General features: G+C 38.5%; 1 protein-coding gene across 5 annotated transcripts in view; it reads right to left on the bottom strand.

Annotated features, from left to right (window-relative positions):
• Positions 1–2,006: 2,006 nt before the first annotated feature.
• LOC149200111 (putative prolyl 4-hydroxylase 3) overlaps positions 2,007–18,176 on the bottom strand; it is a 79,948-nt gene continuing 63,778 nt past the window's right edge. For 2 of the 5 annotated variants that reach the window (XM_089399522.1, XM_089399523.1), the window contains one exon: positions 5,014–5,416. The gene's annotated coding sequence lies outside the window, so the exon portion shown is untranslated. Of the gene's footprint in view, positions 2,259–5,013; positions 5,417–18,176 lie in introns of those variants that run through there. The other 3 variants (XM_089399520.1, XM_089399521.1, XR_016253334.1) reach the window with 2 other exon arrangements.

Genomic DNA, 18,176 nt, shown 5'->3' with positions numbered 1-18,176 from the left:
GAGTGATTAGTCATTCATTTTGCTAGAGCGGGGTTGCTAAGCAAAAGTGAATCAATGATCAGCAGCGAGGGGCAGTGAGTACTGGACAGAGAGGCAGAGACAGTGCCGAGAGACTAGCGCAGAGGTAGAGAGCGAGAGCAGTAGCCAAAGCAAGCAACACAGAGCCCAACAAAGACAGCGCAGAGCCCAAAGGGACTGTGTCATCCACATAGAAGGCAGAGGGAGTGACGCAAAGGATCCCAGAGGCTGTGCAGTGCCTCATAGGGCTAACGCAGAGCAGCAGGAGGCTGACGTAGAGGCCAGAAGGGCTAATGCTGAGCTTCAGAGTCGTTGGAAAGGATTTTGTGGGACAGGTTTTCTGAATACCTGCTTCCGAATAGAGATGTATTGCTGTCGTGTATTTTTCTCTGTCGGGTGAGCCGGTTAGACACCCAGTTGTACTCAAGGAAATACCGCATAATAATAAACCCTTAGAATAACTGCACCAATTTTCTCACATCGGGTTTTTCTGGGGACATCTGTCCAAAAATAACGGTGTCATTGTGTGTTTGTTTTCTTTCAGCTGATGATATGTAGATGTTGTGACTGTATTGTGTTTATCTGGGAATTTAAATTATTTAAATAACTTGTTCAAAATTTACAAGTAGAAGAAATAAACTAGCAGAATACAAATTAATTTTCTAACGGATAGGCTTAGAAAATTCAACACTTACAATGATTAGGGTGTATGTTTAGTTAAGAGAAGTGGCAGTATATTTGATAACAACTCTTTCAAACAAGGATGACTGTTGGATAGATGGAGGATCAGATTGTGATGCTTGACGTCTTTGACCTATATTAGAACCAAAAGTAGGAGTAAGAAATTGAATATTGACATTGGTCGTTCCTGGAGGTGCCCCATTTGGAGAGAGAAAGTCACTGGGGAGAAATCTCGTCACATTCTCTATGGCGAGAAAGACTCTTTTTAATCCCATCGAACCAAAACTTGATTGAGCTCAAGCTTACAAAAGGAAGTGATGAAGGTGGATTGAAGATTGAACAAGGGGAATTGCTGACCAACAAGTCCCTGTCTAAGCATTGTATGCAGGGGGCAGGGGAAAGGTAGCTTTGACCATGTTTAGCAGTTTTATTACTTTATATATTATGCAAGTGATATGTTTAATGCGTCAAGTGATAAGCTTTGGTTGTCAGTGGCTAGAATTGCTGTTTGCTTTTTAGCACAACCATCAAATTTCAATTTTTTAATGTTCTCTATCAGCCTATTGATTTCAGAGGACTTTGTTTTGTTTATGGAGGAACTACAACAATGCATATTATGCAAAAGTAGGTGGTCTTTCCACCAGGGATATTAATCATCTTGAAATTGAGTTCTTGTTCATGTTAGACTTTCGTCTACAGATAAGTGGATTTGTTGCAGATTTCGATTGAATAGTATTCAGTTTATGGATTGAAAATTTTCAAATGGCTTATCTTTGTACTTTGTATTTTATCAGGGACGGGACCTTGTCATTGCAAATGTTGGAGACTATCGGGCTATTCTAGGAACAATGTCTGCTGATGGAAGTTTGTCAGCCATTCAGTAGACAGTTGACTTGAACCCAGCCTTACCTGGTAAGCCCTCTATCTCAAAAAATCTTGCAAACAAATTTGAGATGTATTTAGCTGATTGCATCAACTCTTCAAGTACCTATTCACAATTTCACATACTATTTTATCTATCTATATACAATAGCTCTCAAGAGGTTGGCTATGGTGTTTGGGACCATGGAATGTCTTGGTCATTGGAACATCATGTACATGCAGTCACCTGTGTGTTTATGTGAGTGAGAGAGATCCTTTTTGTTTGAAATTTGAGTAGTGTATTGTTGTTGCTAATGGGATTTTTTTCTTATGCTTGCAATGATCTATGACTCCATTTCAGTAAAAGTTCTACTTTCTTTGATATATATTTTCTTTTCTATTCCACCTCATAATTTCTCTCAAAATATGCTCTTTGGAGGTTTTGTACAACAGGGCTTCTGAGTGACATCCTTATTGAAGTTGCAGATATGTCCTTTCACTTGCACAAGGTAATACATCACAATAAATAATTTTCAGTAAAATTGGAAACTATACATCACAATAGAAATATCAAAGAAATATTTTATGAGAATAATCTGAAAGCTGTCCACCTTTATCTTCACACACCAACCACATCCCAGCAACCAGTTGATTCCTTTCTTGGAATATGTAGGAGAAAGTAACCTGTGTGAAACCTCCTGAATCATCGGATATAAGTCAAGAGGATATAGAGCAAATCTCTTGCTAACTACTCACAATGATATCTCTAACAACGATAAGGATAAATACAACCTATAACTACTGCAATCCAACAAATAGAACCTATAACAACATTCAGATAACTGTGTCAAGGACTAGATTTACCATTTATGTTTTGACAGGGTGAGTTCTCTTTGTTTTTTTGAGTGAAAAAGTTACTCCATTTTTTCATTTAGAGATGTCAGAACTTATTATAAACAAAAAAAGTTGGATCTCAAGCAAGCCTCATAAGCCAGAATTAATTTCTGGCAAGATCACCAAACTAGTTGCTTCCATTCACTCAGTTTTGCATAAAAGTTAAGTGATACCTAGATTCAATGATATTTGCTGCAGGGAATTCCATCTCCAACAAGGTTCACAGAATGCCTATCATATAAGTACTGTCTTGACCAGATATGATGTCCATTTCAAACTTCAGAAAGATGTGAATTTTTGCAATATGCAGTAATCGTGGCACTAAAAATTATAGGCCTTAACATTATTTGGCCTTAAAATTATTTGGCCTGCAATAGAGACAAAAAAAAAAAAAGAAAAAATAGCCATTTTAATTGACCATTACTTCCTGAGCTTCCTTGAGTGACTTCAGTGGCAGGACTGGAATCTTCAAGCTTCACAGTAATGGATTTTAATACCCTAATTTGACTCTAACTGAGCAGATCTAAAAAGTTGCTTGAAAGTTTGCAAAGTATAAGCTATTGTAACTTTCTTCAATGAAAAGAAAAATTGCCAACAACTTGTGGCGAGTATATTTACAAATGAATATCCTAAACTTGGTGATGAGAATATTACAGACTTGGCCAGAGTAACTCCAAGACAGACCTTAGCCAAAGATTCCTTGCTCTCATGGACATTTAGTAAGAAACTTAAGCACCTACTATGTCAGTATAATGAGACAATCTGTCATACAGTTTCTATTACTGTAACTTCTCTTGCACACCTGCCACTTCATCCATATCATTATTACATAATTGCCAATTCAACCTTAATTTAATTCTTTTTTCTAACATGTTAGATTGAACAACATCATTAAGTGAACACTTGATGGTCAGTTTACTGTGATCATCAACTTTTAGCATATAATGAAAAGTCAACTTTTACATGGATCTTCGCCAAGCAGGTCAGGTCACCGATCAATAGCCCCCCACTCACCCTGCATATCTCTGTTGAGTCAAGCAGGGTCACCAACCTACCAGTGTGGACCAGTCCCTACTAGGGACATCAAAGCGCATAATAGCAAGTGCATACTCTGCAACTGATAGCAAGTGCATACTCTGCAACTGATTCTATTGGACTTCAATTTCAGATCAACAATTTGCATTCAGATTTCATTGGCTGGAGTGTTTAACTCTCATAACAAGAATTCCCCCAATTTCCGTTACTAAAACCTTTGCTGGACTGATCAACCAAGAAAAACAACCCTTAGATAATGCTGACCATGCGTAAACCGTACCTGCCATAGCCAAATCCATACCTCACTTCTATTTACCATGCTACCTGAGCCCTAAGCTGTTATTAATAGCATCACATTGATGTTAGCCAGCATTTAGATCCATCTCCTTGAATAGCAGAAGACCTATATGCCCTACAAGAATTAGCTCACATGTATTGGAACCACCTTTGTACACTTCATATCAGAGAGGTTAACTTAGGTTTTTTATCCCACTTAGTAGTTTTATCTTATCTCGCTCTTAAGGAGGGGCTTGATCTCCTTAGTTTTTCAACCATATCCCGCTAAAGTGTTGCGCTGGGCTGGATTCATAGCGGAGTGAGTGCACTTAATAGGGAGAGCCTTTGACATTTAAGGGATCACCGTTGAAAAATACAGACAAAGAAGAGATGGATTCGGCATGGAAAGCTTCATTCATAGAAACCAGTATTAATTAGTCTTTTGAAGGATTAGATAAGTAGGAATTACAAAGAATAGATATATGTATTAGGTGTTTATTTTATATTAGGTATTAAGTAAAGGAAGATATTAAGTCTGCTTAGCATCTCTTCAACGCTGCTGGAATAAAAGTAATCTATTTTATACTTAACAAATCCACGAGACAAGGGAGCTTTGCTTCCTACCCTACACAGCTCACGTTGAATTAATTACTCCAAAACATTACTACAAATACCCAGACACACCTTTATTAATAAGGGAATAAACCAAGGTGAATAAGACTTTGACCCATATTACAATTAATACAAGGTAGGATCTCTCCTAGAAGAAAGGAGGTGTGGTAACCATCTTGCTCCCCCCTAAGAGCATATCTTGCTACAACAGAGTGGCTAGGTAACAGGAGTTACTTAAATTCTTAGAACATTAATAATTAGAAGATAGTAAGTATGAAAAGTAGAAGGTTATGGAAATAGTAATAGATAGAACTCTTTTGTAACAAATAACCATATGAAATTCCGCAAGCATTTTTCAAGCGGCAGCAACAAATAACCATGTAGAAAACATAAGGAATCTCCAAAATTTGCAAATTTGCATGTAAAGGTGTTAGGAATACTTTGGAATACCAAGAGTGCAATTGGTCAAGAAAAATGCTCCATGTTATTTTGCAAATTAGATACAAACTTTTGTTTTTACTTGAAAATCCAGACATGGAAATCCACCAATTTATTATGTTCATAAAAGTTTTACCAACTTTTTCTATAAAATATAATCCTTGATATTAAAGAAAGGATGAGTTCTAGTTTACTCGACTTTCATGGCAATGGAAAAATATAGACAAAGGCCACATTCAAAGAAATGGATCTTCATTGCTTAATTATATAGAGTGTTTTCTCACTTTCATGAAAGGCTGTAACAATCCATGTATGTTCAGAAAAAAGTACCTACTGCGAAGGAAGCAGAGAATTCAGTTGAGGAATGCAAAGATTTGGCAGGGCATGAAGGGCCCTATGAATGTTTAACCCACTCATTAGCATTCAATATGTTGGAAGCAACAGTCAGAATCTCCTCATTCTTCACAACTATTACAACAGAGAGACCTCAGTTGGCAAACGTAGTGAGAACTTCTGGGTCAGAATCATAAAGCTTCACTCTGCCTATTTTAAGGGCTTTCATGAGTGGAACAGCCTTGGCAGGGGAGAGGAAGATTTTTCCCTGCACGAACATAGTTGATACCAATAGAATTTCATTAGCATTCACAGATAAAAAGAACCAATTACAGTAAGTACAGCAAAAAACTCCAAACAACACTGATGTATATGAAAACCCCAAACAAACAATAGGATTATCGTCTATTGATTAATCATCCATGCAGCGAAGCATTTAAAAACAGGAAAGGCCACAAACCGTCACAGAAGGCACAACATGTCCAATAATGGAGTTTAACAATAGATATGCTACAAATATTTGAAGGCCATAGTAACAGAAACTTAGTGGGAATCCTGCTCATCATATAGTAGGTCACGTCTTTAAGGTAGCAGCTTCAATTAATAACAAGGTGGCCGGAGGGATTTACTCTAAGACTTTGTTATAATGTGTTACCAAATGCTGGGTGAATGCTATGCTGTTGTTGTATCGAACGCCCGTCCTGTCCATCTATGTCAAGACCAATGCCTCTTATGTCAAGACCCATGGCTCTATGTCAAGACCCATGCCTTTTCAGCTGGTAATTGAGCCAGTAAAAGGTAGATGAAATACAAAAAACACTCGGATACAAGACAGACAAAGGGTTCAAAAATGCAAGCCCACCTACAGCCAAGTTTTTTGTTTTTTAATATTAGCCTTATCTTCTTATATTAGTTTACTATATTTTATTTTTGATAGTAAATTTTCTCAAAAACACGAGGAGAATTCAATATAAAATAAGTTGAATAACTGTTGCAGCAGCACACCTGTATAGGAGGAGGGTGTTTAGGGTCCTTTTAAGGAGAGTTGGACCTATTGGCAGCTGTTGTCTGAACCAATCCCAGCTGCCCCTGTAACTTAAGCCAGGCCAGGGAGCGATAAGCCAGGCAGTGACTCTGATTATAAAGTATTCATCTTTATAAACCATACCCCCTAAGCAATGGAGTTCTTATCAATAAAGCAGGAGAGCAGGGGAGCTATTACGATTATTTCTTTCTTTATTAACTAGCCAAAGCAATGGAGGGACTCTACTCAGCTAATGCAGCCAGATGAATGCGAGAGTAATTTATTGCAGCAAGACCAAAGCCCCTCGTCCAGCTAGTTAAACCAAAGAACGAAGTAGCTCGAGAAAAGGGATAAGAAGAAAAGAAATAGCAATAGAGTAAGGTAAGGCAGGCAAGCTTAAGAGTTCTAAATACTATGTTCATATATATATATACATACAGATTCAAAGGGTAACTTGTTGTGGAATGTTGATTTTTGTAGCTCGGGAGGTACTCCAAGCCTGGAGGATCGAGGATTTGGAGGAAGGAGCTCCACAAATGGCCTTGTGGGCTTGAAACCCAAGCTTGGGGTTTTGCACCCATCGATGTTGGGGACTAAACTATGGAGAGATTTTGACATGTGATGGATGAGGATGATGGTACTCATTGAGACGAATCTGAAGCATCGAAAACCATATGATTCCGATTTGTGGTTGAAGAGAAATGAATTTTTGAAGTTAAAATGGGTAAATTTGTCTAGTTAGGCAAATCGGCTTGAGGTTAAAGTAATGCCAAAGAAAAATTCATTGGAGCCACTTGATGCCTATAAATATAGGTCAAGTGTGAGGCATTGAGACACATCTATGGCACAACACATCTAAGAGAAGAGCTTTGTTTTGGCCACAGAATAGAGGAGCCCAGCAAAGGTGAAGGAAGTCATAGTTTATGCCTCCTCTAGACTGTTTGGGAGCCGAGTTACTACAGGCAGGAAGTCGAGGTCATGGTGGGAATTTTTGGGCAGAAATAAGAAGAGACCTCATAAGTGAACAAACCGAGTCTCTTTGGGCAATTACAGGTAGGAAGGAAGGCTTGTTTTGGAGGCTGAGTCGGGTATTAGGCCCTCCAAAACAAGGTCGCATACTCCTGTAGCAGCAGCGAAGGAAAGGGAGGCTTGGAAGGGTTTCCGAAGTGTTTTTGCAAGCAAAATGATGCCCTAGGTAGGGCCAAGCAAGTGTAGTAGGGATACGCATTGTAGAAGGACAAACCAAGGTGGTTTGTGGAGCAACTTGTGCATGGAATGATGGGTATTCTCTCTGGTTGGTGAGCCGCAGACCTTGAGGTGAGTTGCAGATCAAGCCGAGGTCTTGAGGAGGTGTTTGGAAGGGTTGTGGGCCCTTAAAACAAAGACAAGACTACCTAGAGCAGCAACAGGGTGTTATTTGAGGGAGGCCATAGTCTTTAAGAGGATTGTTGTAGCTGGAAGAAGGGTTGCGTGTGTTGACCCTGCTGCCTACACCTTACTACAAGTTAGTGAGAAAATCCTTCAACCCCACAAGGTGTGGTTGGTGACAAGGAACTTAGAAAAGGGGTTGTCAAACTAATTTCGACTCTCTCCATTTGAGCTATCTCCTAGTTAGCTAACGGGGGTGATCCCTAATGAAAAGTTAAGTTAAAAAGGATGTGAGTTTCTAGGAGAATTGTTTGAGTTAAATAGATTATCTCTTTAAGATTGATAAGCAAAAATATGATATGAGCAATAACCATCATAAGATAAGCATGAAATACATAAACAATCAGTGTCTTCCAAGTATTTTCTCTTTAAGAAATGAAATTCTATTTTGCTTAAAATGAATTGAAATGCTTTCAAATGGAAAGCCAAAATAACCCTGAAAAGTGAAACACTAAATTGTTAACACAAGATATTATAAATGCTTTCAAGATGAATAAGTCTACAAATAAAAGCATGGAAATTATCTTGCTCAAAAGGATACAAAAAGAACTCAAATGTTAGACCAAGATGACAACATGCAATTAAGTTTGCAACCCAAAATAATAGTACTTGAAAGTGAAATCAACCATTCATGACAATATGCAATTAAACCAAAAGATGAGTCAATTTCCAAGTACAAGAAAATTAAACTTGTTGCAAAATTAAAAGAGATTACAATGCTTGCATCCAAAGTGCCTCTTGAAATAAGATTTGCATGTGAGACTTTAAACCATCAAGATAGCAAGAAATTTAAGAACTTTGCAAACAAAGCAAATGTGATGGAATGAGTTCTTGGTTTATTTTATTAATTAGTGCTAAGGCAAAGTTACAATTGAACTCTAGTCCTCAAACCTCATCCTCGCCCAAATATTTGGATCTCACAATGAGGAGTCAATAGAGGTAGAGGGTCCCTAAAAGTCTATTCAACCAACTTAAGTTGGAGGTAAGTTTTAGTGATGCTTGGGGCATGTAAATAAATTAACCAAACAATGAGAATTAACTTCTACTTGAAATGTACTTGCTTGACATGAAATAAAATGTTACTTTATGGAGAAAATTTGTCCAAATACTTGATGCATGTAAAATGTGCTTAATGGTGAAGCATAAGTAAACTTGGAACTATGTTCAAGCCAAATAAGATCAAGTAAAAAGTGTTTGCATGCAAAAAATTTGAACTTGTTATGGATTTAAAACATGTAGTAAGTTAAAATAAAGTGCATGCAAAATGAGTGTGATGCATGTTGTGTTAATTTCTCAATTAGATGATATGCATGCAAAATGAAATAAACCAACAAAGTCAAACCGCCAAGCCTCTCCAAAAGGTGGAGAGATAGGGATACCAATGGGTAAAACCCACGCTCCCAAAATTAGAAATTTTATTAGTTGTTACAAAAAAGAAAAGACAATGAAGTCTTCTCTTCAATCCAAAGAAAGTTTTAATGAATTAGCATCAAACCATGGACCTTTCCTCGCTAAAAATTTCTGCAATTTGAGGCCCACAAAGGCTCAACAAAATGCAGATTTTTTTTGAAGAAGAAGAGAAAATAAGCCTCCTCTATGGCCATGGCCAAGAGAGAGAAAGAGATGGCCAAAATGAACTATGCCTCCCTCAAGAAGAACATGGCCTTATCCAAGATGTATTCAACCTAAAGGTGGAAGTAATCACTAAATCTGAGCCCCAAGGTCTTGCATGCAAACTTGTAAGTAATTTTCTGATAATGAATCCCGCAAGTAGCTGCAAAAGAATATGTTAGAAACAATCTACAACAACAAATGTTAGCTCAAGATAATTACAAAGTATGTTACAAAAATAATCTACAAAAGGCTAGGCCAAAGAATATGAGCAAGCTCTCCTCTTTAACTAGCCATGACTTAGCTCTTTGAAATAAACAGATATTTATAAATGAAGTACAATACGTAAAAATAATTTTTTCCAAGTTTGATATTTTGATGCAAGAAATAAAAGCTTTAAGAAACTTGAAAGAATCCCTGCAAGACACAAATAAGATATAGATGAGACTTTGGAATTTAAAACATGCATGTTCTCCTTGAATATTTTTCAAGAATGGGTTGATTCCTCTGAGAATTTCCCCTCACGCTTGAAAAGCTTGACCAAATAATGATTCATCTACAAAACTTCACCACAAATCATTAAATCGACATGAAATTAAATAAGTGCAGTGGAAAGAATTCCTAGAGATACATCTATTATCCACTAGAAGATTTATTTTCCTAAAGAAAATAATTAATTCTTATGCTAATATGAGATAGTTGCATACTAACATAACTTGAAACAAGCATGAAAGAAACAATGACATGAGGAAATAAATAGAAGCATAACAACAAGTCAAGAATTTACCACACATGCAAGGAGAAGAACACCATCACGCTTTACCCCAAAGACTGTTGTATTATATTGCAAGTAGTGAATACAATCCCGCAGAGTCTCCTCAAGCACAATAGCTCGTATTACATGATACAATATGAGAGCATATAGCCTCATTATATAAAGAGTTGGAAGCAAATCCCAAGGAAGAATGCATGTGAGAACTAAACTTGGAGCAAATCCCAAAAAATGATAAGTCAAGTTCGATGTGGAGAAAATAGAGACATCAGAGCAAAATCGAATTCCATATGTGCACATCAAGGGAAATCGAATTCCATATATGGCATAGTAAACTCATCCATGAGTGAATCCAAGTACCATGATAAATCCACTCAACAAATGCAAACTCGAACTAAGTGATGCCACATGTGTAGATGATCCCCAGATAGCTCTGCGTAAGTCCCCAAGAACTACGTGATTCCTCCATGTGCAACTCATAGTCTGGCCAAGTGAAACTCGTAATCCCCAAGAGTGGAGTGCTAAGAGAAGAAGAACCTGAGATAACTGTGAGATGAGGCCCCACATAATCTTCAGTCTAAGTATTCCATAGAATATTCCTTCAGTACATGATATCCTCTAATACATTCAATTTTTCACATGTTCAACTGTTGCTTTATATCTAGGAAATTCGATTTTATGAAATAATGGTATATTTCTGACTCAATCATCTTCCACATGTCCGTTGACTCAACTCTTTGACTTAGGATAATTTCCAAGTCATTTCCATGTCATTCTGTCACATGAAATAATTTATTTCTCTCTATTTTATTTAATTCTAGCCTAATTAAAAGCCACAATTTCCACTACACTTAGGAAATGTGGTTTTTGAGGGTCCAAAACACGTTATTAACCCCTCAAAGTGTGTCATAGTAGAAAGTTGAGGGTGAGAGGTGTAATTTCGATCAATGTTGTTAAAATCGCGATATTATCGTTTAAGCGTGATTTTTTCGGTAAAAATCGCGAGAGGCTCGGGCAGCACGATTTTAACAGGGAAAACACGATTTTTGTTTATTTCATTTGGACAGTAGAGCGCGTGGTGGGGTTTGAAGGCTTGGAGTGTTGGAGAGGCTTGGAGATCTTGCCATTTTGGAGCTAAATCAACTACGTGGAGGAGAAAATCAAAGAGTGTGCTAAGGAGGAGACAGATTATCTCCATAAAAACGGTATGGGCACGAATGTTTTTTGTTTTCATTATTTTGAAACTTTGTTTTTGTTTTTTTTCAATGTTTTTTGTTGGGTTTGGAATTGGGTTTTTGACATTTGTCCAATGTAATTTTTTTTTTGTTTTTTTGGTTGGGTTTGGAATGGGGCTTTTGACATTTGTCCAATGTATTGTTTTTTTAGTTTTTTTGGTTGGGTTTGGAATGGGGTTTCTTAAATTGTATGTAGTTTTTTTTAGTTTTTGTACAACGTAAATAGTAAAATACTAAATTGTAAGTTTGTAACTTGTAAATACTAAATTGTAATCCTTATTTTCCCATAGGTTCACCGAAACACCATTCAAGTTTTCAACTTCAAAGTTCAAAATCAAACATGCCAAGGAAATTGGACCCTTTCTGGGAATTTGGTGAACCTAATGCTCCGAATGATAAACTAAACTTGACTTGCAAGTTGTGTCGGCAACATATGTCTGGGGGGTGTACAGATTGAAGTATCACCTTGTAAAAATCCCTGGATTTGATGTAGGGCCTTGCAAAAATACAAATCCTGAACTCATCCAAAGAGCCATGAAAGCATTGGAAACTTTAGACCAGAATAGAGAGGCCAAAGAAAAATTGAAGAGGCAACTAAAAAAGTTAGCTGAACAAGCAAGTGGCACTGGTTCTACTGCAGCATCAACCAATCCGGTAGCTGCCTCATCATTTTTTGTTCCTCGAACCACACCTGGTTCACAACCATCTATCAGTTCAATGCTAAAAAAACTGAGAAAGAACAAGCTGACAAGTTGCTGGCAAAATTTCTCCTTTGGAGTGATATTCCTTTCAGCATTGTAAGGAATAATCCATTTTTCCAACCTGCTATTGATGCTATTGCAATTGTTGGCCCAGGGTACAAAATCCCTTCTTATCATGATTTCAGAGGCCGGATTCTTCATAATGAAATGCCTGACTGCACCAAAAGATTGGAGGATTTTAGGGCATCATGGGCACAAACAAGATGCACTGTGATGTCAGATGGTTGGACTGACCAAAAGGGGAGAACCCTTATAAACTTCTTGGTTAGTTGTCCCAAGGGGACTATGTTTATCAAATCTGTTGATGCATCTGCACAAATCAAAGATGCAAGAACTTTATGTGATTTGCTAGATGTGTTTATTTTGGAGGTGGGTGCAGAAAATGTTGTCCAAGTCATAACGGACAATGCTGCAAATTATGTTGCTGCTGGCAGGATGCTTATGGACAGGCATACTACTTTATTTTGGGCACCTTGTGTTGCACATTGATTGATTTGATGTTGGAGGACATAGGTAAAATTCCCTTTGTCAACGATATTGTTGAGTCATCCAAAAGCATTACAAAATTTATATATAACCATACATCTGTGCTTAGCTTGATGAGAAGATTCACCAACAACAAATAGTTAGTGCACCCCGCCATTACACGGTTTGCACCAGTTTCATATCTCTTCAATTCCTCTTGAATTCTATGTGGGATGTGAAGAGAATGTTTCTTTCAGAGGAGTGGCGTGCTTTGCCAATAAGCCGTAAACCAGAGGGAGAGGCCGTATGCAGACTAGTTTCATACCAGGAAGACTTCTGGGCGGGAGTGCAGGAGGTGTGCGCCGTTACTGAACCTTTGGTAAAGGTTCTTCGGTTAGTTGATGGTGAGAAGCCCGCAATGGGCTATTTATATGAGGCCATGGACAGGGCCAAAGAAGCCATTCGGGCCTACTATGATGATAAGGGAGATGAGGGGTTTCAGAGACAACTCCTCCTATGGAGAGTGATTTATGAGCGATTGAACAACACACTCCATCGTCTCATTCATGCTGTTGGGCTTTTCCTAAACCCTGCATTTTCTTACGCATGTGGGTTTGTATTTGATGCTGAGATCATGGATGGATTCTTATCCTGTGTTTAGAAGATGGTGTGATCTCCAGTAAAACGTACATAGATCTCTAAAGAAATTGAGACATATAGGATGGCAGGTGGCACATTTGGCTTTGACATGGTTGTGACTGATAAGATGATTAAAATGCCAGGTATTTTTTAGTTTGTAACTTTGTTTCAAATTTCAATGTCTCTTCAAATTCCATTTTTTCTTATGTTTATTTAAAATTTTATTTGTAATTTTGTTGTAGATGCATGGTGGAGAATGTATGGTGCCAGGGTGCCCCTTCTGCAAAAGCTTCTCATTCAAATCCTCAGCCAAACATGTAGCTCCTCAGGATGTGAGCACAATTGGAGTGTATATGAAAAAATACACAGCAAGAAGCGCAACAAGTTAACACTTAAAAATTTAAAATATTGCAAATTTCCAAATAATTTTTTGAATTCATTAAACAATATTTTTTTATAATTATTAATTATTATTTCATGATCTTTGTACAAGTTGGAGTCCCAGCGACTTAATGACATGGTCTACATCTACTACAATCTTCGATTGTGGGTGAGGCAACTTGAGAGGACAACTGATATGGAGGCCATCTCATTGGATGGGATTGACACCACTGCTGCATGGAGGGTTGAGGCCGAGAGGCCTCTCATGGAGTCTGCTGATGATTGGTTAGTGCAGGATGTAGTGGAGGAGGAGGAGGAGGAGGCCGAGGAACAGGAGGAGGAGATGACACCACCTGCCCGGGCTACAACTACCACCAGTAGAGGACGTGGTCTACCTCCTATAGCTCCTACTTCTAGTTCTTCAGCTTCTAGACCACAGCAAACTCCACTACCAACTCCACCAGCACCAGCATCTACATCTAGAGGGAAAGGGAAAGCTATAGCATTTTCTCGCAAGAGAGGCAGAGGAAATCAATATAATTAGTTATTTGGTTCATTTCATTGTATATGACATTATGACTCATGATATGAGATACATTATTATATTTTTTGTTAATATTTTGAGGCTGAGTTGGGACTCAGGGGTCAGGACTTACTATTCAGGACATGATTCACTGTTATGTGTGATTTTAGCACTAGAAATGATATTAAACATCTTATATATTAATTCTTTTATCATATTTATGTGTCAATGTATTTATTTTATGTTGTAGATGGTTTAGATATTAAAAAAAATGAAAAAAATGAATATTTTTGTACCAAACGATTTTTTCCCGATTATTATGATTTTTTCCGATTTTTCCCTCGCGCCGATATTATCTCGATAACGATTAGTGCAACATTGATTTTGATTACTCATACCCCATACAACTTCTCTAGACTACACTTATTACAATTTAAATACAATTTTATTTGCAATTTTTGACTTGCGGGAAATCTAAAAAATTAAAGAATAACTACCTAAACCTAACCAAATTCTACGAAATGTTTTGTGTGATCTAGTATGGTAATACACATTGAGTCTAGACACTAAGGTGTGTTAGGGGCTCAACCTTCAAACTGTCACCCTTGATTTGGGGTAAAAAGTGAGTGAAAAAAACCTAGAAAATTATCAGCCTTTGAAAAGGAAAAGATAATCAACCAATTAAAAAAACACTTCAAGGTCTACTCGTTTGCAGATCAAGTCCCAACATCCTAGGCCTGTTACAGAGTCAAAACTCATCATACTAGTATCACTTATTACAATTCCCGTAGGGTGTGGAATATGGTTATAAGAAATATGATGAGAAGATAAAAGTAGAGTTAAAAAGTTGACTGATGATATATGATGGTACAACTGTCCTCTGGATCATCCTTGGGCGTGGAGTCTTCATATAATCATTAGGTGCCACTCCAATGGTCAACAGGTTGAATAGGGTTGTTTGGATGCCCTAACCGGTGATTTTATGCTACAATAGTATGCACAAGTTCCAGGTATGTATTTGATGTGTTGGGTCTAGTTTTGGACCAATTTGGATGGGTCTCCAAGAATGGGACAATTCTGGGTTGCTGTGTGCAAGTTATGGTATGGTATTCTCAATATTGTAGGCAGTAGATCCTTGGTATTATTACAGAGAGGGCAAAAATTGTGGCGGTTAGTTGGAGGATCCAAAACCACCTCAGACCTGTCCCTATGTTGCAGCAAAAGGAGAATCTTACTGTGAGAAGAAAACCACAATAGAAGCGGAGGTCTAAAGGCAAGGATCTAGGGCTGATGTGGACTAATATTAGCCCTAACCAGATTGCAAACTTTCCAGCTGTGACACATCAGCTCATGAGATGGACATATTGTCCTAGAAGAGGCAGATTTGACGGAGCCGGTTAGCAACCATGTGGAAGGGTCTCCATAGGTGTTGGATTCCCTGACTAGGAGCTACTGCTACAACAAGTACTAGTCACTCATGGGCTGTTGGATGGCAGCGTGAGAGTGGACCAAGTGCGGACGTGGATTGGGCATTTATACTCTGTTGGAGGACAGTGTGATAGTGTCCAAGTTGGATCCCGGAGTGCACCATCTTCATGGACCTAGGTGGTTGCTAGAGTGGCAGTTGGTGTGCTCAAAGGTTGACGAGCCAAAGGAGCAGTTGAACATCCCTAGACTTGTGTGTGGAGAAGGACTTCTACAGCGGATGATGGGCAATCCTCCTAGCCAGTGCTCACTGTGGGAAATGGACATCTTGTAGTGCTAGGTGACAACCCTCCGTGCCCTATGTTGGTCTTCATTGGAGTAGCGCAGGAAGACCATAGTGGGTTGAAGTGCCTGGGTAGCTAAGGAGCAGCAGTGGGTAGATTGAGAGTTGTTCATAAACGGAGTTGTGAACAACTCAACAGGAGTTTCGATGTGTTGTGTCATTGATGGACTAATGCACAACTAATGAGCAGATTGATTATCGAGGTTCAGTCGCCAGATGGACTTGCAGCATTGATAGAGTCAGAAGTTGCAGATCGGGAGCCGCAGGATCGGACAGGTACAGGGTACGACCAAGGCAGCTGTGAGGAGCTCTACAACATGTGTTGAAAAATGTGCAACAAGAAATGTTAAATTTAGAATGTGCTAAAAATAGACCTGCTAAAAATAGCATGTCTAAAAATAACAGTTTGGCCAGTGACGTCATTGGCCACATTGGATGAGAGGTGAAACTGCTAAAAATAGAAAGTTCTAAAACTAGCATTTCTGAGTCCCTTCCTATTTATAGCACTCCCTAGTCTATCTATAGGAAGTAAAATTAATTTTGGTCTTAACAACAATTGGAAATATTAATTAATTAATTCAATTGAGTTAATTAGTTAAGGAAATTCGAATTTGAAGTCTTTGTGAGCATGCACATGAGTTGTCCCACTGATTGAGGAATTTATCCTTAATTTCCTCCACTGATTGAGGGAATAAGTATGAGTTCTATAATGAAAGAATCAGTTGACTTAGTTCTAACTAGTCAAGTCCAGTTAGATTATTTTAACAAGTTGTTAAAATAATAAAATATAGTTTGTTAATGCTTGCATGCATGTGACAACTATTATTTTAGATAACTGAGGATTCACTCATGGATAACTGTTGCATGTCAGTTCTGTCAGAGACCCAGTTGAGATCAGATGAGGGACAGTGTACTATCAGATGCTTGGATATTTCTAGTAAGTATTCCTTGCATGGAGAAGGATCTATTATAGGAGATTGGAGGACTTGTGGCCTATATATTGAGGCCTAGGTAGTCCATGATTTTCATCTTCTGATTGAAGATCATTAGAGTACAGAGAGAGCAGGATAGCTATTGACCTGATTCTTTTTGTATGTTGTTGAGGATTTCCACTTAATTGATAATACAGTGTTGCGGTTTTATGCTGGTGCTTTCCCCAGTGATATATTCTGTGTTATGTGTGATTGGTTCCTTCTTTTCAGTTATATGTGTTCTTATTGATGTTGTTCATGGTTGATTAAGCTTCTGCTAAATTGTTTGTAGAAGTAGATCAAGTGTTTTGCTTTAGTACATTGCATTACCAGGTTGATCTACAGGTGAGAAAATTTCTACATGGTATCAGAGCTAGCTGATTTGTAGAAAAAGTTCTACATGGTATCAAAGCTAGCTGATTTGTAGAAAAATTCTACAAAATTCTACATGGTATCGGAGCACAGGTGATCAAGCAAGAACAGTATACTGAGAGGAGATTTCAAAGTTTTGAGTTTTGGGGCGAGAGTTTGCAGAGCAGATCTGAAAATTTCTGTACAAATTTTTCAGAAATAAATAGCAGATTTGGATTCCTTGCAGAAAAATACCCAAAATCAAACAAAAAACCGCTGAATCGGAGTTCGGATGAGGGAGATATCGCTGATTTAAAATCAGCTCCTTTTCTAGAAAATTTCATGACGGCGAAAAAGTGGAAATAGAATGGTGTGCTAGCCAAATCCTGTATGCACTTGAGGTACAAGATGCATGCAAAGCCTTGAGGAGCAAAGCAAAGATTAGAGACTTGGTGGTTGAGAGCAAGGGTATATTACCTCTCAACATGCAGAACCAGAAGAAGTTTCAGACGATTGTGGAGGAGCCACGATTGGTGCAGCAGCTTCAGGAGATTGTGGAGCAACCACAACAGGGGAAGCTGAGTGGAGATCGAGTAGAGACATCTACTCATGCAGAGAACTCCAGTAGTGGGAAACATCGAGCCAGGTGGGCAGAGAGATCACATGCAGCCATACCTCCAGGTAGGAGGTGGGGCAATATAGAGTGATCGTCCCAAGGAGGAGGGGCAGGATCCTTGAGGTACCCAACCTCTTGGATGAGACCTTGCTACAGGAGCCTCGATGTGGAGTAGCAACAACTGACTGATTGAGTAGAGACAGATGCGGATGGAGCGGCAGAGAGAGCGATAGTGCAAGGAATCCTAGGACAGCGCATAGCTAGCAGGTTGTAGCAATGCGAGAGGCACAAGTGTTTTGCACAGTGCTAGGTGGCACAGAGAGGTATGCAATGGTGCGAGATGCATGGAAATGTTGCAGTAGCGCAGATGTCAGAGAGGGAGCACTTGTCAGCAGCAAGTAGAGCTTCAGCATCAGAGTATATTCCTAGCCCAATAGAGTGGTCAGTTGGGAGTGTTTTTGTTCCAAGTGTTGTTGGAGCAAG

This window comes from Pinus tabuliformis, chromosome 2_1 (assembly GCF_031772625.1).
Source record: "Pinus tabuliformis cultivar Carrire ecotype Pingquan chromosome 2_1, CPIR1, whole genome shotgun sequence".
Lineage (NCBI taxonomy): Eukaryota > Viridiplantae > Streptophyta > Pinopsida > Pinales > Pinaceae > Pinus > Pinus tabuliformis.
This window is presented reverse-complemented; position numbering and strand designations above follow the sequence as displayed.